The following is a 16,886-nucleotide window of genomic DNA, read 5'->3' as shown; positions in this document are numbered from 1 at the left end:
ACTTTTAAAGGTTACCTGGCAGCTCTATCTATTTTCAAGCGCTCTTCAGAGGAGGATTCATATTTTAAGATCCCTCTGATTATTCAATTCCTAAAAGGTCTCACTAGTGTATTTCCACCACTTCCATTCAATGTCCCTGTATGGGATCTCAATCTGGTGTTAAGATGCTTAACTTGCATTACTTTTGAGCCTTTACACTCATGCCCATTAAGACGTTTGACATTAAAAACTGTTGCTTATTGCAATAACATCGGCCCGCAGGGTAAGCGAGTTACGGGCTCTTTCCTGTAAACCTCCTCATACAGTTTTCCATAAAGACAAGGTTATTCTCAAGGTGAAACCTACTTTCTTACCAAAGGTAGTCTCCGACATCCACTTTTCGCAAAAAATTACTTTACTAACTTTCTATCCACTTGCCCATCCAAGAAAGGAGGAAGAAAGATTACATAGACTGGACCCAAAAAGGGCTCTCAGTTTTTACATATCCAGAATGGCTAAATTTTACCAAAATGACCAATTAGTCATTGGCTATACTGGTCCAAAATTGGGTTGAGTGGTTACTAAACAAACCATATTCATATGGATAATCTTGGCTATTGGTGAATGCTACAGATTAGCGGGCAAGGACCCACCGGAAGGTCTAAGGGCACATTCCACAAGGGGCATGACCCCCTCTGCTGCTCTTCAAAGAGGTGTCCCAATCAAAGACATTTGTTCAGTGACCACTCGGTCATCTGTCCACACTTTTGTGAGACATTACTGTCTGGATTCATCTTCCAGTCAGGGAGGACAATTTGCAAAAGCGGTCCTTCATTCAGTACATGATTAGTACAAAGTTCAATTCGTACTCCCACCACCAAATTATTACTGCTTTGGGAGTCTATCATAAGATGAGGAATACGTGGGAGGACACTCCATACGAAGAACAAGTTACTTACCCCTGGTAACATTCTTTCGATTGGATGTCCCTCCCACATATTCCTCGTCGCCCCTCCCAGCCTACCCCACCGTACAATTTACGCGTTCTTACGCTTTATGCTTTCTTTGAGCCTACGGTCCATGCTACATCTGGTAATTCCTCTACAAGAGGGCGAAAACCGAACTGAAGCCAACAGGCGCTGCATGCGCTACTTATACTGATGATGATGTATACAGTTGAACGGAGGCCCTCGAGGGACATTGACTCGACGAGACAGCACAGAGCGCCCCCGGTCCAAAAGAAATCCTGAAGCAGCTCAAGCTGGAGATATATTATCATAAGATGAAGACTATGTGGGAGGAACATCCAATCGATAGACCATTACCATGGGTAACTAACTTGTTCATCTCGCTCATACTCGTTCTTCATTACCAAATCCCTGACTGACACCCCTTGCTGTTCACGGTGCTCTCATAAACTGATAAATACAGCCGACTTTCCAAGAAAGTTTATCTTGTGAGCACAATAAAAGCCAAGTCCCCCTCTGGCTCTGCATTGTCCAAATGCAGACTACCCTAGCCATATTTACCAGCAACATCCGGCCACAGCTTCTTGTCCTGTCTGGCAGAGGCTGACTGGCTTCCAACAATCCTTCTGAAAGTTTATTCAGATTCCTTCATTAACAATGAATATGATGAATCAGCATGCATTGCACAATTACAAAACTTTCCAGTCATGAAGCATAAAAGACAAGACGCTGCCCGAACCAAATAAAGTGACATCAGCACATTCCATAATTTAACATTTAAAAACATAACTTTCTTTATAGTCCTATGCTCGGATTTGCTTTAAGGAGCCTCACCTTTACAGCCAGATCCAGTTAGTTCATCAAATTGAAAGGAAACTGAGGAACAGTACAGTTACAAATTAAAACCATGCTTCTTTACAGGTTCTTGTATTGTGCATTTAAAAGTGAGGTTTTAACCATCTCATCCTTTTGTAAAACGGGCAAATCAGAATAAAATGTGCCAAATCTTCATCCATGCCCATGTCACATTGGCACTTTACAGAAGACTTTAGCCAGGTAGTAAATGTTGCCAGCGGCAATAAATGTAGTCTGGTCATAATTAAAAGTATTTTTCCCTCCGGTGTGTCGAGGCCAGGGATAGGGCAAGTTGCGGATCGACACCACTTATACGCCACATACATTGCGAGCGAAGTTAATTGGAGGTTTTTAACATCCATTACCAACAATCTGAATCTGGACCAGGTATTGATTTCAGATTTAGCTTGAACTGGATTAACCTTCCCTTTCCCGGCCAAGAGCTGGTCCCAGAGGCTACAACCTGTCTTGTACAGGCCGGCTTATGAATCTCTGGGCTCAGGGGTGTTGCTAGGTCTGGGAAAGATCGGGGACAACGCTAATGTCCGGACTTTTAGGACTCTGGGTTAGCTAGCCTTTTCATTGTAGCCCCGGAGCTGCTATCTGGGACTACAACCAAAAGACCCGTGGCTATAGCTCCTTCAGCACAAACATAAGCCCTCGCCCCCCCAGAACCCCTAGCAACGCCTCTGTCTGGGCGGCCCTCTATCAATGAAACCCCTAGCTGTAAATTTGGATTTTTTTACCTCCTGTTTTCAGTTTAGTAAAATAAGCCACCAGCCTTGCTTGTGCCAAGGACCTGATACTCTGAATCTCTAGTTCTATTCTTAGGGCACTACTCGGGCAGCCCGAGGGCAGCCCTAAGATTTGGTGCCAAAACTGCAGCTGGACCACCCCGAGAGCCTTGCAGGAACTGTTGCCCCAGATCTCACTACAACATTTGGGTTACCACCTTGCATTTAAAAACCTCTGTACACTTGTCACTCCTCTGCGTACCGTATTGAAAATGAAAACTTTGTAAACCCTGTAGGCAGTTGTTCGCCCCATCCGCCTGGTAATATGTTCCTTCCAGAGGCAGTCCTTTGAACATTTTAATCCCAAGTAAATGTATGAATCCACTATTTCTATTGGGGTCACTTTTAATTCCCACCTTGCTGGGATCTTCTATTTACCAAAAATCACAGTCTTGGTTTTATCTTTGTTTAACTTTAGTTTATTTACTTCTTGAAAATCATTGGCGCAGTTAAGTCCTTGCTTCAGGCCTGTCGGAGTAAGTGCCAGGATAACAGTGTCATCAGCATAAATCAAGGCACTGTATTCCTCGTTACCCAGCCTCAGTGGATCCACCCTAATGTTGTGTTTTGCAGGATCAAAATCTGACATGAGTATAATAAATCTGTATTCCTCTCTACTCTCCCAATTCTAACCACTGTCCTGGTTTGATCGTAGCATAATTGAACCAGTCTTAGTAAATTGGACGTGATCTCTAATGCTGTTCGTTATTCCCATAGCATACCTCTGTCAATTCCATCAAAAAAAGCCTTTTCGGAATCTAGAAAGGCAGCATACACAACTCCACCTTAGAATTTGCAATATTTGTCCATAATTAGTGACAGAATAAAACAGTGATGTGTTGTTGAGAAACTGCTCCTGAAGCCTGGTTGCAAATGATCCAATATATTATTCTGCAGCACCCAGTCTTAAGTCTACCTAAAATGCATTTTGCTTAAGGCTTAGCTGCAATATCCAGTAGCATGATTGGCTGAAGAAATTGGGATTGTCCATTTGCCCTTTCTTGAATATAGTAACTATTATCCCGCCACTTGAAGGTAATCGTCCCAGTTCTATTGCTTCAAAGAGTTTTACAAAAATATGGGCCCACCATGTCCCACAAACGCCTCTGGGGGTAGCCCATCTGGGCCCAGAGCATTCCCTGCTTTTAGTTGGTCAAAGTACGCCAGCACATCTGCTTTAGTAAACTGGATGTCATTATGCAGACAAGCCACTTGCAGCTCGATCTCCTCATCCCTTTCAGTGTAGAAAATATTCCTAAAGTGCTTCACCCGCTTGTTCTTTCCAATGAATCCACCCTGCTGAGTCCCCAACTTATCCCAACCTTTTGTTACTAATCCCCAAAATAACCTGTAATTGGTACTGACTGGCAAATCAAGGTGGCCTGTCTATATGTGAGCGCAGGCAATGGAAGGGGGTGAGTGATAAGGAATTGTTGGCTGAGCAATGGTGGCAAGTAAAGGGGGGGGGGGGGTTTGCGAGGTAAGGGAAGAGGATTTAAGGGCTAAGAGACATCGCAAAAAGGGGACCGAAATCTGAAAGATAATTTTAAGGAAGGGAGTGAAGGGACATCACCGATGTGGAGCAAGAGAAGGACACCAATGTGTGGTAGGTAAGAAAAAAAGGGTAAGGGAGAACAGGGGTATACACCTGGAAAAGTAGGTCATCTGTTTATGTTCCTGTTGATGAGATCATTGCCTAGCCTACAGGTCAAAGCACCTGATTGTGATACTGGGACAACCCCTTTCTTTTTTTTTCTGCTACATACTTGCTACACAAGCATGTTTCAATTAAGACTTCTCTTATATTTTGTCAGGCTGCTTTATCATGTGACTTAGTCCTTTGAAAGCCAGATTAATTGAGCAGTGTACTAGTTTAGCACTTGAATACAATTTTGCAGAACACGTTTTGTTGGTTCTAGTTTTGTAGATGGAATCTGAGATGAAACCAGAAAGCTGGGGCTTAACTCCCGTCCTTCCACAATTGGCACATTGTATGATCCTGACACTGATGATTGTTTACTTTTCGACTGTACACCCATTGGCCAGCAATGGGTAATTATAGTATTTTCAAAGTATGCTCAGGAAAATTATTTAAAGGTTAATCTGGCCAAAACCAAGGTGATGCGCCTAACAATCTCTCGTGAGGTTTCTAACTTTACTTGGCCCTAAATAGGAAACATGTGGAAATAGGATTTTTCTGGGATTTTCCATCTTGGATAGTCCTAATAGAGCACGCCTTATAGAACTTTTGAGGCATACAGCAGCAGTACTTTCAAGTCAAATGCTAAAGATTGGCTCAAAATATGGTGCTTAAATTCTATGAGGGAAAGGTGGTACCCAAGTTATTATACAGAGTGGAAATGTTTCATGTGTGGGTACTTGAATAACGTGCCTTATTAGAGGCTCTGCTCTGGCGGAAAGTCTTGCGCCTTCCTGATTGTATTCCCATCGCGGCAATCGGATACGAACTGGGGATAAAATCATTGAGGGTTCACGCGGAGTGGCACATTTGATCCTTGTTTTGCTTTTCTTAGACCCGCCTACAACATATGGTGAATGTCAAAGCTTTTTATAGTCTAAAATGGAAAATTGTGGTAACAGCATGGTGGCACATTGCACTTCCTTGCTTTTAGAGTTGGGGGCGAGGGAGTGTGATCTGCGTAGAATCCGTGTTTTATTAATCAGCAGCTATATAATAGAGATTGGGCTAACACGATTGATATTTTACATAATTATTCGTCCCTTGAATATTTAATTAATAATCCCAAAAGAATGGGGGCTGTTGCACCATATTCTAATCTGTATCCAAAAAAACAGCTGAATAGTGATTTTCTTAGATTTATATTAATGATTCATCCGGCAAGACACATTTGAGCACGTAGAGGAATTATACAAAGGAAGTGGCATTCTTCAGATTTTGTGGGGACCCTAACGTAAAGGAAACTTTTAAGCACTTTTTTTTACAATGTACAGCACGGATTTCATTGCATAGTTCATATTTCAAGAAATTGGTTTATAGATTAGATTTTATTGATTCAGATAATCTGTGGCAGAGATTACTGGGTGGTCATCCCACCTCTGTAGTAATTGCTGTTGTGGACTTTAAAATTGGAATTGTGATAACATGAAGTAAAAAGGAAGTAAAAAGGAATTTAAAAACGAAATTCGAGTGCAAATCATTTTGATAGTTATGTTGGCATATGGAGAAATGTTATTACCCTGGATATGTCGAGGTGTGTTTTTTTGTGTTGTTGTTTTCTTTTTTTATTTGTTCCTTTTTCTTTTCGTTTTTTTGCAACAAGTTGAATGTATTTTTCATCATAAGCAATAAGGAAAAAAAAATCTCCTGAACCAATCACTTTTCATCACTATGCCGTTTCCTTAACTTAACTGTCTTTAGGGAAAGTCTCATTCATGTGTATTACATGTGTAGTGTTACTCCATAAATACATATTAAACATTTATAGAATACATACTTGTGGTAAGGGTCTTTTGCCGTGCCAGCATATGTTTGGCTCTTAGAGGGAAGCCAGATCCCTGATGTGTCTCTACCAATTCATTCTATAGCTTCCCCACCTCTTTACATTGGTCTAAAACTAAAGATGGGATGAGATGGAAATGGCTCCTCCTTAATACCTATGTCCACACATCCTGCACCCCCCACTCTACCTGAGACGCAGTGATTTGCTCCCCACTGTGTCCCCCCCATGCTGCTAATTGCCCACTGCACATCTTGGCTCCCTGCTCCTGTTTCCTCTGCTTCCCTCACTGTGTTCTTCCCCCTATGATTGTAAAGCACTCCTTTGCTTCCTAAAGCTAGGTCCACACCCAATAAATATCCTAAGAATAAAAAGTATTATAATAATAATAATAGGAGGATATTTTGCCTGCTGCCAAATTGTAAATTGGAACTCAAGGAAACCTGCACTCAAATCCAAGCATTCCCATTTCACCAAATAATATTATACTTGGTAAATCATTTTACTACATTTGGTATCTGGAGGAGTTTCACTGGGGCTCGGTTTTCTAAGAAGTGACAAACATAACTGAACAATATGCTGCTTAAATACTTAGAGGCCGATTCATGGAATTAATGTGTGCTGAAAATTCCCACGCAAGCGTGCGAATCGCAGTGCAAGTGCAAAAATCGCAGCAAAATCTGCGCACATTGGCCCTCATTACGACCCTGGCGGAAAGTGACTGACCGGACCGCCACAGCGTAAATAGCGTTTCCGCCATTGCACGATGGAGCAAAGTGCGGCCCATTCCGACCCATCGGGCACGAGCACCACGGCATGGCGGAAGTGCAAAGTCTGCGATGGCGGAAATGACCCCAAAACGGCCCACACCGCCGCCGTACGGCGCCCTAGGTGCAATACCGCCACCCATCTTAGCGGACACCGCAGTGAGCGCCAACCGGAAAGTACGGTGACCGTAAATATACGGAAACGGAAGTAAAAACATGGGCCCGGAACGGGAAACATCCCGCCGTACACCTATAAAACCACAAAATCCACACAACCACTAAAAACACTACCCTGAGACACACCCCAACCCGTCATCCACCCTAGCGAAACCAAGAAAAATTGGAAAAGTAGCGAAGAAAGCGTGCGACCGCAAGCGGCAGGTCCACTTCTCCCGTGAGGAACTCACCGTGCTAACAGAGACCCTCCAGGAGAATGCCGCCGCCGTCTTCTCCACGCAAATGACCAGGACGGCACTTGCGAACAAGAAGGCCATATGGGCTCTGGTGGCACAGCGGGTAAGTGCGGTGGGGACCGCACCCCGCAACCCACAGCAATGCAGAAAGCGATGGGACGACCTGCAGATACGCGTCCGTAGCATACTTTCTGCCAACCGCAACATTGCCACAGCCACCGGGGGAGGATCGGAATCACCCATCAAGTTGACCCCCTGGGAAGAAATCTGTGCCTCCACCATTGGAATGGAGAGTATAGAGGGAGTCGGAGGGATGGAGAAAGGAGTGCAGACATCCGAAGAATCAGGTAGGTGGCCCAAATAAAACAATGCCAAATCCACAATGTCCAATCATGTGAAGTACCATGTGTCCACATAGTGCAACAGAAACACATGGCCAGGAGGACGTCCACACACATTGGCCTGATAGCGCACTTTAAAACACACAATAAATACATAAATAATTAAAAACCCCAAAAACACCCACTACACGTGCAGCAGGCACACCCTAACTGCAGGCTGCCAAACAACTGCACCCTCACTCCACACACAAATGAAACCACCTCCAAGGCCCCGACCCAAATCACCCTCAGGTACCACCCCAATGCATGTGATACAATGCCATTCCAATTCCCACAGACCCATTAATAACCCTCGCCCTCCTTTACTCCACCACAGGGTCCGATCCAAACGACGAGCTTCAGGACACCCCTACCAGCACACCTGCAAAGAGGGCCAAGACCAACGGCCAAAGACCCTCCACCTCAGCTGCACGCATCAAGACACGGCAGCAGCACAAATCAGGTGGCAGCACAGAGGAGGGAACATCAACAGGCACCCCAGCAGCCAGCATGCCCACAACAGCAGCACCACAGGTCCCCCCAATGGATGCCACAGAAGGCACTGCCTCTGGTGGCAGCAGCACCATAGGTGACACCCCATTGATGGCAGCATGCTCCGACACAGAAGACGGGGATGTCGAAGTCAGATCCATCCATGACCTGTCCCAATCCCCCTGTCTGTCCCATCCCGTACAACATGAGGATACCACGCAGGGGCACCCACAAGACGACGACTGGCCATCCCCCACAAGCCCTGTGGCAGGGCAACATGAGGCGAACAGCCCCTCTGTGACACCACCGCAAATGGCCATGGCCCAGCAGAGGCAACAGTCCCTCGACCAGTTAATCGTGCAACAGCAGCAACTGGCCACGCTCCTCAAGGACCATGCCGATGAATGTGGGGGCACTAAGGCAGACATAGAAACATCAACTGAGACACTTAGGGCAGAAATGGAGAGAAGTACAGAGACACTAAGGGCACAAATGGAGAGTAGCACCGAGAGCCTGAGAGTCCAAATGGAGAGAAGCACCGAGAGCCTGAGGGGGGAACTGCATGCGACGTCCAAAGACGTATGTGCCGAACTTGCCGCAGTGCGCCGTGTGCTCACTGAGCTCTCACAAACCCTTAGGGACATGCATGGACGTGAGCAGGCAGAGACATCATCCGTTGCAAGTTCCGTCCAGGGCAGCCCCCAACGTAGATCTGGGAGGAACCTGCGCTCCACAGGCAGGGGTGCCCCTGATACCCGCAGAGGGGGCTTGCAATAGCGACTGCCCACTGACAATGAGCATCTTTGGACACTGGTGTTCGGGGGGGAGGTAGGAGGGTGGAGGGGGTGTGTTGGGCTCACTTGGGTGGCGGGTCGATAGGGTGTTTAACATGATATCACATATGCCATAAACAATGCACGATCAACCAATGAGATGTGTGGACAATGATCTTTGTGTACTAGGCCATCATAGGCGTACAGTCCATATTGTGCATGTACCAGACACACACAGTGCCACGAGTACCGTGTCCATGTATCAGCCACCAGGCGTGAGTGCTAGAAGCATGCATCAATGAGATGCTGACGAATGTCACGGCCCTCCTGTGCCTCGCAGACTCCTTGAGGTGCTGCCACATCCCCACCCTCATCATGACCATCCTCAGGTGCTTGCAGTTCTGCGTCAGGGGGCATGGGCACATTTCTACGTACGCACATGTTGTGGAGCATGACACATGCCATCACCATCTTTGCAACCTTCTCATGGCGGTACAGGAGTGCCCCGCCAGACCTGCTGAGGCAGCGGAAACGAGTCTTCAGTAGGCCGAATGCCTGTTCTATGACTACACGGGTACGTGAGTGGGCATGGTTGTAGTCCTCCTCATGCTGGTCCCGTGGGTTCCGGACTGGTGTGAGGAGCCATCTCTTCAGTGGATATCCAGCATCACCTGTATGTGGACGATAAACGTATAATGTGGAATGCCATTGCTACGTACGCACACACACCCCCCCCCTTCCTGCCAGGTCATTGCCGAATCACATACCCCACATCATCATGCATGAAATGAGACTCACCGAGTAGCCAGGATCTGTTCCCTGCGTGTCGCTCCATGTAGCGTGGTATTGTAGAGTTCCTCAAGACCATAGAATCATGGGTTGATCCAGGGAATCGGGCACAACAATGTGTAATGGTCCTGTTGGAGTCACACACCATTTGTACATTCAGAGAATGAAATTGTTTTCGGTTGCGGTACTGGGCCTCCATGGCATGTGGGACGACCAATTCCACATGGGTGCAGTCGATGGCACCAAGGCAACCCGGTATGCCGGCAAGTGCATGGAATCTCACTTTTGTGTTGGTAATTTCCTGCTCCGAGCGTGGTAGAGAGATGTAGTCGTCTGCGTGCTGCAGGAGGGCATCGAGCACTTGCAATAGTGTCCGTGAGAACAGTGGCTGAGAAATGCCATGCAACTGTCCGACTGTGTGCTGGTAGGTGCCTGTGGCCAGGAAGTGGAGTACAGACACCACCTTCAGTAGGGGTGGGATGGCGGTTGGGCTATCTATCATGCTGACAAGGTCAGCCTGTGTCATGTCCACGATGGCGGCTATGGTGTCCCGGTCCAAACGGTAGAGGGTGTGGATCTGCTCATCAGTGAGGTTGAACGGATGTGCTCGGAGGCGTGGGATTGCGGGCTGCCTGCGTGGTGGTAGTGGCTGTGCTGGCGGCCCTTGCTGGCCCTGCCTTGCCCTCCTCCTCCTCCTGCGTCTCCTCCGTGCGGCCGGTTGTAGTTGGTGTTCGTCTTCTTCTTGGAGTTGGAGTACTTGCAGTGCTATCAGGTCCCCCAGGGCCAACATCGCGAGTCCTGCCGGTAGCATTTCGGAGTGGGTGTGGTTGTGGGAGGAGACTGGGTGTGCAATTTATGTGTTTTCAGGCTGTATGGCCTCCACCTGTGGTGATTCATTCCACCTGTGCAAGCTGCTCTCCCCTTTGGCCGAGCACGTCCCGCACACAACGCTGCACTTCGACGCATGGCATCTTGCTATTGCAATCATGTATTTGTACCCGATGGCCGTGTAACATTGGTTGATATGTTCATTCGGCTATGGTCCCATTGTTTCACATGCAATCTTTGCAGTCGCGAACAGACTTGTGAGGGGTCAGTGGAACGTAGTACTCGAGTAACGGTGGGCCCTCATGCATCACTGTACCGAGTTGCAACGACGGGCGGGGCGTCCCATTTGTGAGTGAAGGCAGTTGCCATTTTCACACACAGCCGCACTAGATGGATTAATTTGTGATTTCAAGCGGCCACAGATGCCTTTTCGACGTGATGTTGCAAATGAGGAATTCGAAGGGCGGCGCTTTCGGTTATCAGCTAGCGGCGAGGAGATGCCCACAGGTCTGACTGCAAATATAACGTTCTATTGTTCAATGTCCTTGAGACAGGGGCCATGGCGAGGATGCAATGATTGATATGAATAGTTTGGGATGCGCAATAGCGACGTGGGCGATGAGGCCGGACGTTCCCAAATACATGTTACTTCACTACACTGGAATTACGGGCTGGGGCACTGTGGATTTTGCAGGCTGCATAACGCACAGACTCAATGGATATTTCTAATGTTATGTGAGTAAATATTCAGGCGTTTTTATCCCGGGATGAGGGAATGATGAATGGATGCATGGACAGATGATTTGATACAGAGTTTGCCATGTACAGGGCTTCTTGGAATCTGTCCGCCTCCCCTGCGCTATGTGATGCAGGGCTGCCATAGTGGGACCATCGTCTATCTGGCCTTGTTGAGCCCTCCCTGTCTCGACGCGCCCTCAGACACTTGTGTCCATGCACGTTACCAATCCCATCTGATGGATTCTGTTTTCACAGACGCATGCACAGGTACACTCGTGTGTGATGGTGTTTACACCTCGATATAGATAGTTATGAGTCGCAAGTGGTTTTGGGGTGGTGATGATCCTTTGGAGTGGGCTAGCATGCATATGGCTGTGGATTTAGTGTGATCATTGAAGTGAGTTGTTCGAATGTAGTTCTGATGGCCATTCTGTTCTTTTTCCTTTCTTTTGGTTGACAGGTATCTCCTCCCCTTTTGCCACTGCCATCTGTATGCCACTCCTGCAGATGGCTTTTACTCCCGACACCTGCTGCTTCGTGTTAATCAGTGGAGCAGCATTACGATCTTATGGGACGATCGCCAATGGGCCACATGCCCTTACGCAGTACTAGTGGCTCGGAGCAACATTTCGGACTTTCAGCTGGACTAGTGCCTCCCCATTGGGACGGCCCTGCGGTTCTGTGCGCTTCCATGTTGCCTTTTCGTACGTGAATGTGGCTCTGTGTACCATGATGGAACAGGGCGTCACACAAGAAGTAGCTGGTCATTTCTTGCGGATGCAGCCCACAATGGTGAAATGTGTTTTGGAGTTCATGGCCTAGTGGCTGTATGGGCTTGGTGATTTTGTTGTGCATTAAATTTCTATTCTGATATGGGCCGTGTAGCGTTCTTCTTTGCAAGTGATGTGGCATATTCCTATTTGGGGAGCGATGTATTGTGAGGAGATCTGCATTGGGTTCCAGCTTCGGAGTATAGTTGCGTGGTACTGTGCTGGGCGCGTTTGCCTACGAAGCCCAGTGAGGTCAGGGATGAGGGCTGCCAATATGACTGTTTGAATGATGTCATGCTCAGGGGCGGGGGATTAGGTTTTGTGTAACAGATGCCGGTCAGCCAGGTGGACTGGTGGAATGATGTGATTTTCGAAATATTGCTGGTCACAGGTGCCTGTGTTTGCGTGCGTTTCTTGGTGGGGGACTGTGGTCATGTCCATTGGAATGGCTTCTGTATTCGTGCCATCTGTGCCCTGCAGCTCCCATTGGCCCCTCTTGTGATTCTTTTGTTCGTTGGCATGCATGGGTGACTGGTACATTTCACTGGTTGCATTGTGACTTCATTGCACCTACGGGGAGTTGTACTATGTGGGCAGGGAGCGGTGTACAGGCACTCAGTTGGGCTGTTTACGGTTGATTCGCGATGCCGTACTTCTCGCCATGGCGGAATGGTACTTTCCGCCGTGCTTGATGGCGTTAGGTACATGTCCGCTAGGGTCGGAATTCGCGTACCCTTGCGCCATGGTGGTATTTACGGTTTGGCATGGCGCGCGCGCGCGTACTTGGTGCAGTTAGCGTTGGCGTTCACTACGGTGTTGCTAATGGCATCGTACTTTGCGGTGACGGGTCATAGTCGCACCGAGCGCTATTCGATGGCGGTATTGCATTTCCGCCATCGTTTTTCGATTTCCGCCAGGGTCGTAATGAGGGCCCTTGATTCATGGAAGTCCGTGCGCGAGTAAAATCTGGGATGTGCACTGAAAATCTGCGTGGCGCACGCCGGCGCACAGGTCAACTAACGGTGTGCGCTACGGCCAAAGCGAAAGCGCACATAGCGCGGCGCACATAACAAAAGTAGGCGTAACACGGGACGTGACACGCGGAATGGGGAACAACGCCCTTGCACCCCCAGCACTGAGGGGCACCTGCCAGCAGGCCCCCACTCATGTCCCCATGCACCCCCACCCCCCAGCAGTGCAGGGCACTTGCCAGCAGGCCCCCACTCATGTCCCCTTGAACCCCCACCCCCCATCAGTCAGGCGCACCTGCCAGCAGGCCCCCACTCATGTCCCACTCATGTCCCCTTGCACCCCCACCCCCAGCAGTGCGGGGCACCTGCCAGCAGGCCCCCACTCATGTCCCACTCATGTCCCCTTGCACCCCCACCCCCCAGCAGTGCAGGGCACCTGCCAGCAGGCCCCCACTCATGTCCCACTCATGTCCCCTTGCACCCCCACCCCCCAGCAGTGCAGGGCACCTGCCAGCAGGCCCCCACTCATGTCCCACGCATGTCCCCTTGCACCCCCAGCAGTTCAGGGCACCTGCCAGCAGGCCCCCACTCATGACCCACTCATGTCCCCTTGCACCCCCAACCCCCAGCAGTCAGGGGCACCTGCCAGCAGGCCCCCACTCATGTCCCCTTGCACCCCCACCCCCCAGCAGTGCAGGGCACCTGCCAGCAGGCCCCCACTCATGTCCCCTTGCACCCCACCCCCCAACAGTGCAGGGCACCTGCCAGCAGGCCCTCACTCATGTCCCCTTACACCCCCAACCCCCACCACTGAGGGGCACCTGCCAGCAGGCCCCCACTAATGTCCCACTAATGTCCCCTTGCACCCCCACCCCCCAGCAGTGCAGGGCACCTGCCAGCAGGCCCCCACTCATGTCCCCTTGAACCCCCACCCCCCAGCAGTCAGGCGCACCAGCCAGCAGGCCCCCACTCATGTCCCCGTGCACCCCCACCCCCAGCAGTGCAGGGCACCTGCCAGCAGGCCCCCACTCATGTCTCACTCATGTCCCCTTGCACCCCCACCCCCCAGCAGTGCAGGGCACCTGCCAGCAGGCCCCCACTCATGTCCCACTCATGTCCCCTTGCACCCCCACCCCCCAGCAGTGCAGGGCACCTGCCAGCAGGCCCCCACTCATGTCCTACTCATGTCCCCTTGCACCCCCAGCCCCCAGCAGTGCAGGGCACCTGCCAGCAGGCCCCCACTCATGTCCCCTTGCACCCCTACCCCCCAGCAGTAAGGGGCACCTACCAGCAGGCCCCCACTCATGTCCAACTCATGTCCCCTTGCACCCCCACCCTCCAGCAGTGCAGGACACCTGCCAGCAGGCCCCCACTCATGTCCCACTCATGTCCGCTTGCACCCCCACCCCCCAGCAGTCAGGGGCACCTGCCAGCAGGCCCCCACTCATGTCCCACTCATGTCCCCTTGCACCCCCACCCCCAGCAGTCAGGGGCACCTGCCAGCAGGCCCCCACTCATGTCCCACTCATGTCCCCTTGCACTCCCACCCCCCAGCAGTGCAGGGCACCTGCCAGCAGGCCCCCAATCATGTCCCACTCATGTCCCCTTGCACCCCCACCCCCCAGCAGTCAGGGGCACCTGCCAGCAGGCCTCCACTCATGTCCCACTCATGTCCCCTTGCACCCCCACCCCCCAGCAGTGCCGGGCACCTGCCAGCAGGCCCCCACTCATGTCCCACTCATGTCCCCTTGCACCCCCATCCCCCAGCAGTGCCGGGCACCTGCCAGCAGGCCCCCACTCAATGTCCCACTCATGTCCCCTTGCACCCCCACCCCCCAGCAGTGCAGGGCACCTGCCAGCAGGCCCCCATTCATGTCCCACTCATGTCCCCTTGCACCCCCACCCCCCAGCAGTGCAGGGCACCAGCCAGCAGGCCCCCACTCATGTCCCCTTGCACCCCCACCCCCCAGCAGTGCAGGGCACCTGCCAGCAGGCCCCCATTCATGTCCCTTTGCACCCCCACCCCCCAGCAGTGAAATGGCGTTCTCATGACACAAACCAAAGTCAACTATGTACATCAACACATGTCCGCCACACGAAGGCAGGCGGTAGCGACCCTGCGCATTAAAAACATGTGCGCTAACAAAAAGCCCGTATATACAGCTCTGATGAATGTCCCATACTGTGGCCCACTAGGACAAATGACGTGAAAGGGGTACGCGACAAACACGGACACCCGCTGTGTCAAAAATAGCATGTATTTCAGGGGTGCGTGGGAAGTTTTACACGCGATTGGACCTTGGGCGAGCGGGGTACTTGTATTACTGGGGTGGGCGGGTAAGTACAGGAGGCAAATGCGCGGAACGCCCACACGTACGCGCCAAAAAAGACGTGCTAATCCGGAAACACGTATGCCAGCAGGAAGCAGGCGTACGTGGACCCGCGTAGCATAAAAGTGCGCGCAAACAACAAGCAAGCTCAGACGCCAGGATGAACATACCGTTGCTAGCAGCCGTGGTCGTGGGATACCGCAGGAGGAGGATAGTCAGGCCCAGAATTTTCACACCCAGAACCAGCCTTTTTGGCATGCCTGACGACCAGGTGTATGGGAGGTACAGGTTTCCACCTCACATAATACTCGACCTGGTCAGTGAGTGGGAGGATGACCTCACATCACCCACCCTCTGCTCCCATGCTCTCAGCCCCCCGGAGAAAGTCCTCAATGTACTGCACTTTTTGGCCACCGGATCATTTCAGCGGACAAGTGCCAAAGTGGGGGGGTGTCACAGGCCACGCAGTCACGCTGCCTACACCAGGTCTTGGCCATCATGACTGCACGCCCATCAGTCCGCAGGCACATATACCTGCCCAGAACACCTGCAGAAAGGCAGGCTGCCATCCAGGATTTCTACGGGGTGGCACAATTCCCCAAAGTCCTAGGTGCCATTGATTGCACCCATGTGGCTCTACGTCACCCCAGGGCATCAGAGCACATCTATAGAAACCGCAAGCACTGGCATTCCATCAACGTGCAGGTAGTATGTGATGCCAAGGGGATCACCTCAGTATATGCCAACTATCCAGGGTCCACCCACGACAGTTTCATTTACAGAATGTCAACCCTAAACCGGGACCTAGAAGCTGGGCGGCATGGCGATACATGGCTGCTTGGTGAGTATAAATGCCACAGCACATGCATGCATGCCAGATACTGATTAATGTCACAACCCTACTAATGATACTCATCACCACCTCCCCAGGGGACAGTGCCTACCCTCTGAGCACCCACATGATGACGGCATTTCGGAACCCCACCACGCCACCCGAGGTAAGATACAACACAGCCCATATTGCAACCCGGGGCATAGTGGAGTGCACATTCAAGCTGTTATACGCTCCCCTAGTAGTGTGCAGGATCATAGTGACAGCATGTGTTCTGCACAACGTTGCAACACGCCGGGGCCTGCCGGTGGACATGGTGGTGCCCCACATCCCCAACCACATGCACGCCCGCTGCACATGGGAGGGGAAAGGGCACGGGGTGAGGCAGCCCAAGCGCAGCTGGTGGCTAATTACTTCACTTAGAATCACACCCCTGTGGAGTGCGCACAGCCCTGCCACATACCAGCTGACAATCGATGATGACATAAGGGACAGTCAACTGTCACAACCATACCAGCCTGAGATTGGTCACCTGGAAGTGTCACAATGTGTGCATCCCTACCTACAGAAACACCACCAATGCTGTGTCATCAAAAGACACATATGCTGCCAAATGCATTACCCCCTTAATAATAATAATAATAATAATTAGGCATTTATATAGCGCTACGAACCCTCAGGTATCTGAGCGTTGCTTATTATTACCCACGGTGTGTGGTGCTCATTTA

The sequence above is a fragment of the Ambystoma mexicanum genome, chromosome 1p (genome assembly GCF_040938575.1).
Source record: "Ambystoma mexicanum isolate Mex_15411 chromosome 1p, UKY_AmexF1_1, whole genome shotgun sequence".
NCBI classification, from domain to species: domain Eukaryota; kingdom Metazoa; phylum Chordata; class Amphibia; order Caudata; family Ambystomatidae; genus Ambystoma; species Ambystoma mexicanum.
The sequence above is the reverse complement of the archived record's forward strand: the minus strand, read 5'-3'. Positions refer to the sequence as shown.